The 16607-nt window shown below is 44.2% G+C and overlaps 1 protein-coding gene across 2 annotated transcripts in view; it reads left to right on the top strand.

The window, feature by feature from the left end:
* The first annotated feature begins 885 nt into the window (after window positions 1-885).
* Window positions 886-16607, top strand: part of CYFIP1 (cytoplasmic FMR1 interacting protein 1) — a 79641-nt gene continuing 63919 nt past the window's right edge. For both annotated transcript variants that reach the window (XM_050915484.1, XM_050915485.1), the window contains exon 1: window positions 886-972. The gene's annotated coding sequence lies outside the window, so the exon portion shown is untranslated. The remainder of the gene's footprint in view (window positions 973-16607) is intronic.

Genomic DNA, 16607 nt, shown 5'->3' with positions numbered 1-16607 from the left:
GAATCTTGAAGAAATAAAACAAAAACAGAACTTGGAATGGGAGAACATTACATGGAAAAGGTAAGCAAAGTTTAAAATGAGCAAGTATTTACGTGTTTGTTGTGTTCTACAGAAAAATAAAAGTGGGAGGTTGTCAACAGACAGTGGAAAATAGCCGTTCTTGTTTTTTCTGTTTTTCGTTTCAATGAACAGTGGCATTTCGGATACGAAAAACACATGCACGAGCACCCTCTAGAGGACATTTGAAAGGGTTTCCTACGGGATACCCTTTGATTCTTCAAGGTTAGGTCCTCCATCCGTCCTGCTGGGCTCTCTACCTCGCCATCCTGCCAAAATTGTGAAGTAGAAAAAAAACCAAGTGAGCTGTTAATGCCGACCCCGGAGTCCCCGGGGCGCTGGATTTCCCTACGGGGGGCTCTCACGGTGATGCTGGGGGCACCCGGGCGCCGAATCGGACTTTCTCCGGTTTGTATGCAAGTACGACCGGGGCACGGCCGTCTTGTATATAGATTTGTCGTCTTATGTATAGATTTCCCTGTGCATATGGCACAGAAAAGGTCGCTTTCATTAAAAGCAAAGAGACGGCTCACGCCGTGGCAGTGGAGCCGCCTGCGGCAGCCCCGGGACGGCTCCCGGCTCCCCGGGAGGAGGAGGAGGAGCCGGAGCCTGCCGCGGGGCGGGGGGGAAGGGGCGGCAGGTTTGGGATGAGGCGGGAGGAGGCGGGAGGAGGAGCTGGAGCGGCAGGAAGGGTGTTTCCCTGCGCAGCTCCCGGTCGAAGTGACTCAGACAGGAAACTCCCCGCCAGGCGCGGCCCAGGAGCGGAGCCGCCGGGCCGACGCGACCCTCGGCGGCGGCGGCAGCGGCGGCCGGCCGGGCCGGGCCGGGCTGGGCGGAGCCCCTGGGCGGACGGACAGACAGACGGGCCCCTCCCGCCGCCGGGCAGCGCCGTTCCCGGGAGCCGGCGGCGAGCGGGTGAGCAGCACTTCCCCGGGCCCGCGAGCGGCCTGCCCGCGGGGTGGGGGCCGTCCCGGCGGTGGCGGCGGCGGCGACCCCGCCGCTTCGGGTGCGGCTTCGCCCCCCTCCCCGCTTATAGAGGCTTTATCTGAGGCGCCGGACGGTTCCGTGCCCCTCGCGCCGGTGACCGCGAGCCCGATACGCTTATTCTTGATTGATTTATTCCGCCAGCTCTGTTTTTGGTGCTCCCCCGCGGCTGACCCCCTCGCAGCAGGCTGCGGCCCGCCGAGCTGCGGGGCCGGGCCGGGCCTGGCCTAGCCTGCCCTGCCCTGCCCTGCCCTGCCCTGCCCCGCCGCGGGGGCGCGGGGCCTCCCCGGGGCCGCCGGCTTGGAGGTGCCGGTGCCGCCGCGGGGGCTCCCGCTGCTCGGGCGGAGCCGGGCCCCGGGGTGCCGGGCGTCGCCTCGGAGGCGCTGCTGTGGCGGGGCGGCGGGAAGGGTCGGGCGGCGGCTTGGCCGGGCGCTGCGAAGGCGGTGGCCGCTCCCTCCGGCGGGCCCCGCCAGTGGGCGAAGCCTCAGGGGTAGTTACCTGAAAGCCAATTTTAGTCTCTTCTTCTGGGTGCGGGGTCTGAATTGTTCTCTCTCATGCGTAGCCCCTGTGTCTGTAACGCAGGGGTGGTCGGAGTTCTGCTTCCTGGGCTGTCCAGGAGCAGATTAGATGGGGAAAAAATAAAAGTAAAAAGCCCTCTGCAAGTTCGTCCCGCTCTTCGGATGAAGGAGATGATCTACTGTCTGTCTAAGGACATAGAGTAACTTTCTCTTGAGGAAGTTGAGTTTTATCCAGTTAAAATAACTATGCTGTAGTGAGAGCGGCAATGTAAGCACGGAACTCCCCAGATGGATAGTCTGGTACCCCGTCCCTCTACTATCTGTCTGACGAGCAAAGAGATGAAGGCAGACATGCACTTCATCTGTGAGAGTATTCCTGTAGTTCATCAGCAACTCTGCTAATCGTCTTTGCCTTTCAGTAGGCTCTTATTGCCTTGATTTTTATTCCTGCACCGTTTGATGACAGGTTTGAGTAGCATTTAGACATGTAAATGGTTGTTTTTGCCAGGGAGGCTGTTAGGAGGAAGTTGTCTTCGTGGGATGTAGCCAGTCTGCCTGAAGTGGTGGCTGGAGAGTGCGCATTGGAGGGGGAGGAAAGCTGTCTGGAGGAATTTCTTCTTAATTAGAAGGTCATACCGCGCTTTGCTATAGACTGTGGGAAATGGAAAGCTTAGGCTAATGAGTGACTCCAGTCCTTCTTGCATTCCAGTTACTTATTTGCCATAACTTTATTATAATAAACTTACTGAACACGTACACATGCAGTGTTGCTGGTTAGCGTGTTTTTCAAAGTGGAACTTCTAATAGTACTGTAATGCAATTCTGCGATCTCTGGATTATGTTTATATTAATTGCACTTATACAAACTGTTTTATGCTCAGACCAAGTATCTCTGAGCTATATGCTAGAAAATGCATTGCTAGTCCTTACTTAGGTGTTCTGGTTCTTGGCTTTATTGAAGTCCTACTTTTACCTTTTGAAAACTCTTTTTTTCATTTGTAAACAGAGTTTCTCCTGATCTAATGTGAAAGGCTCTTTAAGCATTCCCAGACAACTGGTCTGTGAAGTCTGGCTGGTGTAGGCAGCCAGTGTCTCCGTAGCTGCCAGGAAGGAGGAGGAGGAGGAATTTGGAAGCGCCTGTACGGCACTGGGGTACAGCAGGAAGGCTTTGTCCCAGTATTGTCAAAGCTTGCTCGGCTTGGCCTCTAAGAAATGTACAGTAGTCTTTCTCTGCAGCAGCTTAGATTTTTTAATTATTATTATTTTTTAATTTTTTTTTGTAAAGGACGATGTGATTGATGGACTATCTCAGTTACTTTGTGGTTTTCAGATTGCTACACCTAATTTATTTGTTTATTTATTTTGAGAATAAATCTCTCACAATCGTAGAAAAAGAAACCCCTCCCCCCCTCCCCCCCCTCCGCCTTGCCGAAGATGGGTAAGACTTGTGCATTTTGTTTACAGACCTTGGGTTTGGTCAATTCCTGTTGAGGTCACGATGAGGAGAGTGGAGTGGTATTTGAAATGTGTTCAGCAGTGTTAACTTAAAACTTCCTACTTAATAGATATCACAATATTTAAACCTAAGTGGAGCTGAATTACATAAGTTGTTTAAAAAAAAAATAAATCTACATTATAAGAAAGGGCATGTTGCACAAACAATCCAGACTTTTTAGTTCTTAACTTCTGAATGTGTGACTCACAAAAGCTGGTAGTCCTTTAGTGAAGTACCTGTAATATCCAAAGTGTTCATTAACAAAATTCTTGTTTCTTCAGTTTGCCTTAGGTGGAAATCGGCCCCTGGGCTTGAACCCACAAATTCTCATGACCCATCACACAGACTTTAAAGTGTAATTAAATAATTAACAGATATCTGTTCCAGCTACGTGTTTTATGTTAGAAGTTTGTCTGATATAGTCCTTAAGTTTTGGTTAGTGCTTTGTTTATTCATTCTGTGAGAGGCGTGTCCTGGAAGGTGGCTCGTTCCTGAGGGTAGGTTTCACAATCTTGTCATAACTCTTTTCTCAGAATCATCTGACTTTTATTTTTTGTTTTGTTTCTCAAAGATTTCCAAGATATTCAGGCTGAGGTGGAAGCTTCAGGGCAATTGGATTTGAGCTGCAAAGTTGGAACAAAAAGATGGAACAAAAAATCCCCACAAAGCTCATTTTCTTGGATTCAGTTTTATTCATCCTTTGGCCCGAAAGCTGCTAGAATTACTTGCAATGCTATACAAGAGAAAATTAATTTTAGCATAATTTCCACACATATTTATGTGCGCATCAAGACGGTTCCATTTTACAGTTGTTGCTCTACCTTCTCGGGGCAAGTTCTTCATGTGGTTCCTTTGCTGTACCGACAAGTAAAGTAAACTTCAGTGTCGGGCAGTGTGTTATACCATAGTGAATCAGAAGTCAGCCATATGACTGACTTTGCTTTTCTTGAAACAGTGACAGTGCGAGTTTCTGAATTTTTATTGTTTATATATTTTTAAATAGCTGTAGTTACTATGGCAAGCGCCAACTTAATAAGCAATTATTCTTGAACCAAATTAAGTGCTTGTTTACCTAGGGATGCTGCAGGAGCTTGACACAACCCAGGCATGAATGGCCGGTGAAGTGGTTCGGCTGGATCCATCCATGCACTTGGGAAAGTGGTTCATCTGAACAGTCCTGAGCTTCCGTTTGGACGTGGTCTCAGATCACACAGAGGGAGTAATAAATATAGCAGATTTGGAAACTATTGATATTTAGAACATATACCTTGTTACAAGTGGCCTCTGACAGACCTTACTCTTGCAGGGCATTTTGTTAGTTTTTGGCTACATTGTTATTTGAATACATAACAAATACAAGCCACCTATGTTTGTCCTTTTTTTGTGCATGTGTGCACATCTGACACAGTAACATGAAAGAAGGACATTTCAACATTGTGAAATATGATTGTATACTTACAAAAGCTTACTGAGAACTTAGTAAAGGTACTTATATTTTAAGCTACAGACATCAGTTGAGGATTCTTCTTTACTATACATCTGCCCTTAGAAGCTGACGTTTATAGGGCTCAGGTATGCTTTGCTGTGTAATACTGATAACTGAGAGTGTGTATTGATTTGCTTGTTTAAGTATAATTCCATTAATCCACATCAGCTGCCTTTCTAGTGGTAAAATTAATATATGATGCATTGATGCAACTTGCTACAGGAAGGCAGAGGGTACAAAATAGCAGACAATCTTTCTATCTCTTGGCACCAAAAATGTCGTAACTCATCTTTTAGGTAGCTCCTTATCTTTCGTAAACACACTGGCAAAAAAACCTGAAGCTTGTTTTCTTCATAGGACTTAAAAGATTTTCTCTGTGTCAGTATGTAGTGTTTGCTCTCTACCTCTCATGTCTATAAACATGTGCATTCATAAATGTGTGTGTTGTGGAGAAAATCCTGTCTTCAAACAGTTCAGTGTTTTTTGGGAAAAGTTGCGGTCTTGGACTTGTAACTGTAAAAAGTAGGGTCATGGTAAAGGTGGGTATGGCACAAATAACTGTCAGGCATTTGCCACCTCAGTAGAAACCCCCCTCCCCTCAGGCTGACTGTCAGCAGGACAGCAAGTGAATGTATAGCTGTGTAGCCTTTCTAGAGAAAGACCGTTGTGGGCAGCAGAGTTGGGAGCAGATCTGGCTGGGGGTGCTGGGGAGGGAGCCCAGCTCTCCAAGCCTTCCCAGCTGAGAGGTGGTGGTCCCTGTTCCTGGGGATAGCTAGGAGCAGCACTTGTGCCCTGCTGCCATATCCCTTCCCCACATCTTCTGTAGCTGTTTCATTCTGCCAGACCTGTGCTGCTGCTGGCAGGGACCCCAGTGGGGCATCAGTCTCATGGCCTGGTGAGGCATTGAGCTCAGGGAGGGCTCTCAGGGTGGAAATCCCTTTGTAGCTAAATGAGCTGCTTGCTGGGCACTCCCTGTGTGGGACTTACCCAGCTGTGGTCTGCCAGGTGTCGGTTTGCAACCCTCCAAGTCATGCTGTGAGGTCCCTGTTAAACTCTTCTCAGTAACCAGAGAGAAGTAAAGGTGAACATGGTGGTCATTTAGTTGAGTGGTTGCTCTGTGGTTCTGCATGTGTGTTGCCAGGACAGGCGCCCTGGCATAGGCACAGCTTAAAGTGAATGTCCTCCGCAAGAGGGGAGGTTCTACCTGCTAACTTTAATAAAGTTTTCCTTATTTCAACTAATTGGGGAACGTGTGAGCAACTGACGCTTCTGATCTTGCTTTCATTAGCGGTAAATGCCAGGGCAGCAGGCCATGGTGCTCTCCTTTCCCTGGTTCGTGAGCACTCCTGGTTTACAAAGCAGTTACTCGTGGAGGGAAATTGCAGGATTTCTCCATGCTTAGACCACATGTTGGGAGATTTTCTCAGTTTAAGGAGTGTCTCTCAGCAAGCCTCTCACAGGGCTGGTTTCTGCAGGTCTGCTTTTCAGGAATGTTGGTCAGGAGGTAGTAGAATGACCAAGCAACTTCTTAAAGCCAAGAATTACTCATTTGGAGCAAAAAATGCCATTCCCCCTCCCCTCTTTCCACTGAAAGGCATCTTAAGACTTCAGGCAGTGTGTAGACTTATGCTTACTAGATGACACTCTCTACAAATGATTAGCAGGGTTGAGTCGCAATAATGTTCTTATGAATTAATACAATATTAAGTAAAAGAAAAAAATTAAATGGTGCTTTTGGTTTTAGAAACAAATACTCAGATTTCAAAACCAGTACTGTGGTTTTATGTTACAACATGAATCTCAAGAGTTGACATGCTACGTAGTGATTCCAGCTGTGTAAATGGTACAAGGAGCTTTTGGAGATGCTTGCTTTATGCACTACAGGTATACAAGGGATTTGTTTCCAGGGTTTAGATAAAAATATGGTAGTGCTGTATGTCACTCTAAAATACTTTAATTCTGATAGGGATATAGATGCTTTGTTGGTAGGAAATAAAAATACTGTAGACCTGAACTTGATTTATAGTCTTCTTTCAGTATAGCTCTAATTATTTTAAGTGGGTTCACTGACATATATTAAATCAATAAGGAGAGTACACTGAATTATACATTCTGAATGTAAAGTTCAGGTAAACTGTCATGACACATTGCTCAAGATAGATGTGGATGCTTATCAGGTGATACCAGAAGTAAAGCTTTTGATGAATTTTCACTGAATCTGCATATTTTCATGTATCGTATAAAAATGAAAGTATAAAATGTTACAGATGATGAGCTCTTTTAGAGGAAAAAGAAAGCTTAAGAAACTAAAAGCTATTTGCTTATTTCCGTTTTCTCCTCCACCCTGTCCTGTAGTATTTCCTTAATTTTTTAAGAGCACTATTAAATTATAACTTGCTTCTTCTCTGATTCTCCCCCTCCTCCCTGAAATGCACAGTGGTACTTTTTTTTTTTTTAAGAGCTTCTGAAGCCTGTGTTTCTTAAATACTGTAATTTTGTAAAATTGTACATTATTCTTGTACTGTGTTGGATATTAAATAAAAAGCTACTTTTAAGCATGAATAGTACAAATTTGCCTAAAATATCTTCCAACTTATTTTTCAGGTAAAGCAGTGTCACTTTTTTTTTTTTGTTTAAATGAAAGTTGAGAGTTGTATTGTTGATTTACTAAGTACTTGCAGGTAGAGGGAAGGAGTGAGAATGACAGCGCACAGCCTCTGTTTTAAAGAGTCATTTTTATTGAAGCCTTTGTTCACTTTTTAAACTTAAAATAAGGCAGTGCCGAAGCCAGAGCTTCAGCTGCAGGTTTGCATTGAAAAAAACCCGCTGGATATAATTAATGCCTGTCGTGTCATCGGGGGGCATATGCTGTAAGATGGAGCTGGATGCATAATGCGGAGGCGCTGCGGAAGGGAGACTTGGGGGGGCTGCCCCTCCCTGGGCAGCTGCCCCCAGCGGTGCTGTGGCTTGCAGCCTCCCTGCAGGCAGGGGCTGCTGCCAGGCAGGCTCCACCGAGAAGCCATATGGCTGACCCTGGAGCAACCATGTCTGGAACTGGGCTCAGGAAGATAGTGCTATCCTCCCTTCCCCTGAGAAAACAATGTTTTCTTCTTTATTTCTCCCCAGTCTTGTGAAATGAAAATACAGTTCAAGAACTCACATGCTTAAATAAACAGTTTGTCTAAGGCTGAGGGGTTGTATTGTTGCTTAGATTGAAGTCTAAAGACTCCAGACTCTTGTCTTTCTCTCGATCTTTGTGGCTCATCTCCCTCAGCTGTAATGCTACAGGCTGGTGCTCAGCCCACCACCCCACTGCTCCTTTCAGCACAGGCACACAGGTGTGCCCTTTTTGTTTAAAATAGCAGCAGTCCCTCCACAAAGGACAACCAGCCAAACCCATGTTGAATAGGCATGAGCATGAGCAATCTGTGACTGCAGGATGAAAGGCGCTGTGTCTGAGCAATGCCAGGCTAACTCCATGCGCACGTGCTTTCTCCTCTTCTTTCTGGGGTGGTTATTGCTCTTGCTGCTTCCTTCCTTGTCCTTTGCAGAATCCTTACACTGGGAATCTTACTTTTGCTAAGAAATGAGAGAGCTTTTCACAACTGCTGAACGTGCCATAAGCGCTGTGCTTCAGTGCTTAGCTTCTGTGCTAAACTTTAGTCCTGCCCAAAGCAATGCCAGGCAGCGTTGCTTCCTAACACGCCCGTGCAGCAGCAGGAAGAATCGGAAACAGAAGTATGGAAGAAATGCGTATTGAGGACAGCTGCAGGAGATAACAGCAGCAGCACAGCAAAATGGCCAAAGCAGCAAAACGAGAAGATTAAACAACAGGGGAGAGGAGGAGTGAATGGGGTGCGATGAAAAGAACATGAAAAAGAGAAGGGGAGGGAGTTAGTCAAGAAGCAGTAAGAAGAAAGAGAGCTAGAAGTTGAAGGACAAGCAAAATGTAAGTTGCAGTTGGTGCAACTCAAAGATGTAATATCAGGGACTATTAAAGGGGTGAGGCAAATAAGTGCAGCAAAACAGATCTCAGCATACCTAACCTAGAATGAGACAACAGTTAAATCTTTAACTTCATTCCAGCCTGAAGAGAGGCCAAATATTGCAGAAGGGTTTTTAATATATTCGTAAGTTTAGGATTAATACATTGTTTCCATGTTCACTCAGCAGTAACTCAGCTCTGTAAGAATTAATTAGTAAATCAGCACAAACCCCCTCAGCCATTTAGCCCCACCAATAGCAGATCTTTTATTTTATATTGGCGACTTATATCTTGGGCTTCAGGCTTAGGTACACAGATAAAACAAACCAAGCAAAACCCCTCTGTGAATTCTTGTAGCACAAGTGCCATTGCAGAGGGGGTTGCATGCTGCAGACTGAGCTGCAGTGACAGGCCCTCCCTCCTTGTTCACATGCATGGGATGCCTTTGGAGCAAACTTTACAGGGTTAGGCTTCTCCCATATCATCGTAATGGATTCTCAAATAAAATGAGTGGGGATGAGCAGAATCAGTTTCCCATTTTTCAAGTGTGTGCATCGCACTGTACTTGAGATTCCTGCATGGGGATAGCATTTGACCCTATGTTTTATCATCAGGAAGTTGCATCTCTCCTCCAAAGCTTCAAAATGTGAAATGATACTGCAGATGCGTAGTACTAGCCAGGCTGCCTGTCGAAATACCCGATGATTACTTGCTGCATTGACAACTGCAGGTGCTGCTGCTGTAGAATTAGTGTGTGCTCATCCATGTGCTACTGCTGGCTGATAACACAGCAGGAAAAGATAAACCCACTCTTGTGCTAGCTTGCTAGCAAGAATATAGTGACTCCAGCCTTGCGCTATGATATAGGAGTGCTAGGGTTACACGATGTTCTCTAATTGTGGGAGAGTTTTCTTACTGATGCTTTTAGAAGGGAGTGGCTAGTAGACCTGCACCTGGTGGCAGGCATCAAGAAAGGCGATTCTGTCCTACCGTGGCTCACGAGTCTTGATGTAGGCTTCGTCCAAAGAGCCTGGGAGTTCCCATTCGTAACCTGTTGTGATGGTATTGGAGTGTCAGGCCTTCCTGTTGTTGGAAATGTGCTTGAATTCATCCAGGATGTTGGAAGGGAACGCCTATAGTTACTTGACAAGCGTGACCGATTGTCATCTGAGGGCTGGTGGTCAGTGTGTCAGCGAGCCGTTTCAGCTACATGACAGCGTTGTTAGCAGCGGTGTCCTCCTGACCTTGATTATCTTGTGGGAGGGAGGGAGGGAGGAACAGTACTGACTCATGAAAGCGTGACTTTTAGGTTGCATTAATGGTGCTGCTGTTGCTTACAGAAGTATCCGATACTGCACAGAATTCGGTTTTCAAGGTGATAAGACTGGTGTATCACTGAGCACTTGAACCTTGGTTGCACAGTCGTAGTGTAGGTATTGCTTGTGTAAAGAGACGGGGATTGCTTGTTGTGATGTTTCCCTGCAGGGGACAGAAGCTGGACAGGTAGCCATGCAGGCCACCTTAATGAAGAAGGTTGCGTGAAAAATTCACATGTGACTGAACACAAAGAGCTTTTAGTTTGGGAAGTTGAGATTTTCTAAAAAAACAAAAAACCAAAACCCACGAATTTTCTGAATCTGTGTCTGCTCTTGGAAGCCTGCTTCCCACGCCGTGCCCCTCCAACGGCAGGGCAAAGCAGTTAATATGAGCCACGCCACCCCATAGGAGTCTAATACTAAATTAATTGTTTCCGTTATGTGGCCATTCTTCTGGGACTTGCTATGGTGCTGGGATGGGATAATTCAGTGGTGGAATTTTTGTTTTCTCTTTTGCACCTATTGAGCCTTTTTTAATTCCAATCGCAGATGTATTTTTGAAAGCTTAACAGTATGTCAAATCTGTTGCACAAAGGATTGTCAGCTGCTGTTTGCTTTCTTCGGTCTTTTACTTTAATCAGTCAGGCCAGTAAATAATGTGAAAAGCATTTTTCTCTGCTCCTTCAGTTTATGCAAATCTGTTGCTTAGGAACGAAGAGGAGCTGCAGTCCCGAAAGGAACATCTTATGCTGATCCCCTTGGCAAAAAGGCGGATTGTGCTGTCCAGAGCACAGAAAAAGAGCATTCAAACAGAGAAGATCCAGTGCATTGCTGTTCTCTGAAGCACTTTAGTTATCAGTCTGTTAAAATGTTTTCTGCTCAGTCTGAATTGATAGGTATGCAGTTGGACAGCTGAGACTTTTGAAGTTTAATCAAAACAGAACTAAAAGGGAATTTTTGAGAGAGATCTTGGAGGTTTTAAAGAAAAGTGAATATTATAGTAATCGCTGTGCTGTTCTTGGAAGAGAAAATCCATTCCTTTTGTTAGCTCTTCCCTTCACAAGGGCCTTTCGTGATCAGAGTCTCATGGTTTAACTTGAGTAGGAACATTACACGCAATATTGAATCAAATTTTCTTCATAGAAAAATGATTTGATTGATTTTCTGCAAGCCAGTAACATAGAAGAATGACACAATAGAACCAAAGAAACCTGAAAATGTTGTGTTGCTATAGGGATAAAACTTAACTTCTGCTGCTGTGCAGACCAAGCCTATTCCTGTGGGAATGTTGTCATTAGTTCCCATGGAGTTCACTGAGATTGGTCCTATAGACCCCGGTTCAGCAGGCCATTCAATCATCTTTTAAAATTTATCTCTATTTTAATTTCTCTCCTATGCACGGACTACAGAATGCCTTTGTTCCTCCTTTTTGAAGGATATGCTTCTCTTTTCTCTCTTTAACCGTTGTACATAGAATTTTCCTGATTTTCATCATGATGTTCTGTCCTGTAAAGTAGGGTAGGCTTTGCTTTATTTATTTATTTATGCCTGTTTTAAAAAGACAAAACAACTCATGTGGATACATATTTCAAGTCATGGATTGCACGGCAATTGTAATCTTCAGTGTTCATGCCAGGCTTGAGATTTTATTTTAATTTAAGATTCAAAGATGCTTTTGCAGACTTAGGAAAGAAGAGAGGCAATGTCAAAGGAAGTGCTGTTTAAAGTGCAGACAGACTTCCTCTTTGTCTTATTTTGAGCCTAGGAACATGTACAAACACTTGGAGATCAAATGCATCTATTTAAAAGCAAAATGAAAAAATGTGTCCAGTGGACTGCAAAAAGGACAGGGCATCCCTTTGCAACACCTGTTTTCAGTCAAATGAAACAGTGGTCTCATCTGCAAAGTCATAAAATATTCTAAAATTTCTGTAATCCAGCAATTTTTTGTTAGTCATTTAAACTCCACTTTAATTATCTCTTTGGCATGATATTTGATGATTGCACGATTTGTTTATATGGATATGAAATAATTTTTTCCATGTACAAATTTCAGTGTTTGAGATCTTTTTGGGTTACATAGAGCATGGTCTTACCAAAAACAGTTCCCTGAACGTTCCAAAACACCTCTGCTTTCTTGGGCTGTGTTCTCACACTAATATTTGCATGTGTTTTATTGGTGTTGGATGTATGCTCGTTTCAAGAGCTTACATAGTACTGGGTGCAACTGCGGCCTGTTCTGTGCAGCAGGAGGTGGGGTGTGCTGCAGCATCTCTTCTTGCCCCACACGTGCCATTGCACTAGCACGTCGCGGAACACACTGTGGTAACTTCTCCCGCAGTGGAGGAAGAGAGAGAAACTGTGCTCGAGCGGGTCAGGCTTTGCTGATCCCGGCTCAGAGCGTGGCATGCGGCCCCCGGCTGCCAGCTGCAGCCCAGAACTGCTGATCCAGCCTTTTGTGACCGGGGGGCCCCAACCTCTCCTCTCGAGTGGTGGGAACTTGCCCTGCAGTTACGGTGGCCATAGGATATGTTTTTCCTGAACTGTTTCAGGCTGTTTGAAGTGTAACTATCTGCATTTTGAATGGATTCATGCTGCTTTTAAACTTCAGGTTTTCTTGGAACTCGTGGTTAAATGACTGAAAATATAAGCTTTGGAGAATTTCTTAGTTTTGTTTTTTGAGATGTGTGTTTAAGATACTGGTGTCCAAGAATGGTGAAGTAAATGAGTTCCTGCGCTCTGACTTGTAGGGTTTGTAAAAATGGAGAGTTTATGATAACTTCAGTGCTCAGCCCTCTCTTTTGCATCTGAATGGTGACTTTGTTTTATGCTTTGTTCCTGGAAAAGCACTTGCACTGTTGTGTTTCCCTGTGGGGCCTGTTGCTTTTCGTTCCTTACAGCAGGAGGTTAGCCGGTGCTGCTACTTCTCTGACTCTTGTCACCCTGAGATTCAGCGTGGCTCAACTCTTTGCCCATTTAGCTCTTCCCGCCTGCCTGGCCAAGTGCGGCCGGAGGTGGTGGTGAGTGTGTGTTTAGGGCAGGGAGGGAGGGGGTCTGTCAAAAGAGAAAGCAGCGGTAGGTGGGCTGCTCTGAAGAGGATAGGACCTCAGGAGGGGTTTGCTCTGCTGTTGCTGCCGTGGGGACAGCCTAGGCAGCTGGTGGTTCGTTCAGGAGCAGATGGGACGTGCCTCATTTTTCAGCACCCGTTTTCAGAGTCCATCCAAAAAGTGGAATGAACGAGTGGAGGAAAGTAATTTCACCCATCACTTTTTCATCTACCGCTACTAGCTTACTGCAGTCCTTCATGCCAGGGCAGCTTGAGGACCCAGCTGAACCCAGCTGAGCAAAGACACTTGTTTTACTCTCAGACTGTTGGGGACATTCTGGTAACTCAGCTGAAGTTAAGCTGAAAAAAGTACAGATCGTTTATGTTATTGTTTCTTTTATACTTTTTTTTTTTTTAATCGGAGGTTAATGATAAAAGGAAATCACTGTCCACGAGCAGCTGAGCTGTTGCTTAAATGAGATGAGCCTTTGCTTACCTTATCAGCTCGAGTGCTCTGGGTGGTGAGGTTTGCTGCTGCACCTCCATGTGTGCTATTGGTGCTGGGGAGGGGTTCCCTCTCCATGGCATTGCCTGCTCACTCCTCAGATCTTTCCCTTGCCGTACTATCAGCTAAACCCTTCTTTTGTTTTCCATGGAAGTTTACCTTCCAGGGCACGAGATGAGCATGTGGTAGCAATAGACCCAGTTGTGTCCATCGCCTGACCTTTTGGGTATGCAGCAGTATGGCAAAAGTTGTGCTGTAAGGAGCTGACAGCAAAAACCACCTGGAAATTGTCACTGTGTCCAGATCGTTACCTGCTGCAACCCACCATGTTTCAAGCGGGAAGACTGCTGGCTTACCGCTCTAACAGTTGTGTGAGGATAAATCCTTAGAGATTTCAAGGTGAGGGTGCTCAGGTGTTCCCAGGGTGTCAAATCTTTGAGTGAGTGATGCAAAGGAAAAAATGCCTGTCAGCTATGGGATTTAGGTTTTAATTTTTGTTTATTTGAGGGAAGTTTAACATTATTACTCCTTTTTCCAAAAAGGAGAACAAGGACTGACATAAAGTGAATGCCTCTGTGTAATAGTTTAAAGCACTGTCTTCTGAAGAAAAGTTGCTCTTGCTGTAGCTTGATACTCTCTGCTTTTTTTTTTTTTTAACCAAAGGGCTGACTTATACTATTTATCTGTTTTCTGTGCGAGTGGTCACTTGAAAATCTTACTCCAGGGGATAATGCCAGTTTGCAAGTAATTTAAATGGCATATGTGCTTGTACCTCTCCAAGGAGTTACTTCCCATTCTTTTGCTATATATTTTCAGGATACTCAATATACTTTTTGTTTTTTTAAAGTGTTTTGTGATGACATGATACCATCCTCATCATCTCTGATCTTGTCTAACACAGCCATAGAATGTCATCTGATAATTTTTGTGGTGAAGGGCTTTATCTTTCATCTGTAAGTAGATATTACTCAGACCAGTTATTTGAGGTTGAACTTTTTACGTTGGGAATCAATGTCTTTTTAAAGCTCAGCTGAGTAGATTCTTAAGGCCATTAGAGGCCGTTTCTGGGGAAGTCTTGGCCAAATGATTGTGGCAGAGGCTAAAGAGGAACTGCGTGGTAATTTCTGTATTTATAACAAGGTCTCAAGAAGACTACAGTTACCTAAGTTCATTTGCTTTACCCATTTTTTTTTTTTTTTGACTTGGTTACTAGCTAAATCCATTGAATTGTGTGCGCTGTTGCTGAACGTGTTTAAGAACTATCTCTTGTCATCAAGCATCATTTTCCTGTTTTAGCTATTTATAGACTGAGTGCCTGAGTTGTCTTTTGATCTTCTCTTTTATAAATAATCTGACCTGCTTAACTCTGTCACTGGAAGAAATCTTTAAAACTCAAAGGTTTTTTTATAACTACTTAACTCCCTAGGATTTGGGGGAATTTTTTAAACTTTGAGCTTGAGAGCTGAATAGTAGTATAGCAATCCTCTCTCTCACAGTGATTCTGAAGTTAATGCTCTTTTCTCTACTCTCTACTTTCTCAGTGCTTACCTTCTGGTTTTTTATGATTTCTTCTGGTCACTTATCTATTTTTTTTGTCCAAAAGACTTTTCCCCATAATTTGCTCCTGTTCATATTTTTTTTCCAAATAGTCTGAAGCCTCAGGAGGCCTAAAAGAGCAAGGCTGAGAGATACATGCTGGGCATTTTCTGATACGCTTGGAATTAAGAATATAGATCTTTTGCAAAGACTTCAACATTATTCTGTAAGGATGGAGACGTGGAAATGGTGTCTCTGATTAGGATTGACACTCATCTCCTCTAAATACCAGAGCAATGTTGTGAGCAGGGCACGGCATACCATGCAGTTGCATGGCTGTGAACAGCAGTATGGAATTACAACATTTAAAAAAGATTGGCAAATCTTTTGTCTGAATAGGTTTGAATAATAAGCCTGCTCTGAAGTTAAATCAAAATGTAAACAATGTTAAAGGGACTTCAAGGTCTGGTGCCTTTTTTTGTTTTGTTTTTCTTGTGGACAACATGTGATGGAGGCAGCTCAGTAAGCTTCTCTGCAGCACAAGCTTTTCTGAGCAGGTCAGGCCCAGCCAGTGCTCATCTCCTTCAGAACTGAAGAAAAAGAATATCTTAATTTAAGCTAGTCAGTGGCCTTGCACTAGCATACCCAAAGTTTCCCTAAAAACCCTGTAGCTGACACCTCTGATCCTTGGACGTGGTGGGACTTGGCACTGTAAGGCTGAAGCTTGTCTGTGCAGGAGACAGGGATTTTCTTGCTTTGAAATCCAGAAAAAGGAGCTGAGAATCAGCACAGATGCTGCTGTCTCCTGCTTAGAAAGCTGGGTGTGCTCATCAGACACCAAAATTTAGCAAAACAGCTTGCTGGCATATGTGATCCTCTCTGCTGGAGAGAGGATGTCAGATAATGAATGGTTTTTAATTAAGTTGTGTACGTCCAGGAAAACGTGTTCTTGGAGTGCATTTTGACTTTACTGCTATAATGATGGGTCATGCTACAAAGATAACAAAAGAAAAAGAGGATTATTTCAGAAGTAATTCTTACATGTTTTCTACTTGAGAAAACCCATCCTGGAAAATCCTGGAAAAAGGTACAAAGCTGAAAACACAACATCATAGGAATTTAGTAAGAAAATAATTCTCACAGTTTGGGTAAATTTACTAGTATAACTATAATTATCAATATAATTACAGTGTTTTAATCTGTTCTCATTTAGGTAAACTCCTAATCAGAATGCAGCTTCTGAATTTTTTCAGTCAGTCTTTGAAGTTTCTTATGTTCTCTGCCAAAAGGCAGTCTGTTAAAATATTCGTGCTCCTGCCCAGTAATTTCACCTGTAACAACTCATAGTGAATGACTCTTAAGGAGGCAAAACTATCCAATTTTGTGTCTTGGGAATTTTAGTTTTCTTAAATTAATTTTTCTGAGACGTGGTGGGGGGGAAATTCTTGTTTTGCCAGCCCTCCATCGTTGTACATTAGAAATAGCCATTGTCTTTTGGAGCTGCTTTTACTAACAACAGCAGCAAAAAAAGAGAGAGGAAAAAACGCCTAACTTCAAGGAAATCTTTTCTGTCCTGGTCCCAGGGCTTCCTCATCAGGCGAGGAGGTGGCAAGGACCCTGCGGTGGTGTTACCTGGCTGTGGGACGTTGTCTCCTGGCTAACACTGCGTGAGTGTGGCT

Source organism: Gymnogyps californianus, chromosome 1 (assembly GCF_018139145.2).
Source record: "Gymnogyps californianus isolate 813 chromosome 1, ASM1813914v2, whole genome shotgun sequence".
Lineage (NCBI taxonomy): Eukaryota > Metazoa > Chordata > Aves > Accipitriformes > Cathartidae > Gymnogyps > Gymnogyps californianus.
The sequence above is the reverse complement of the archived record's forward strand: the minus strand, read 5'-3'. Positions and strand labels throughout refer to the sequence as shown.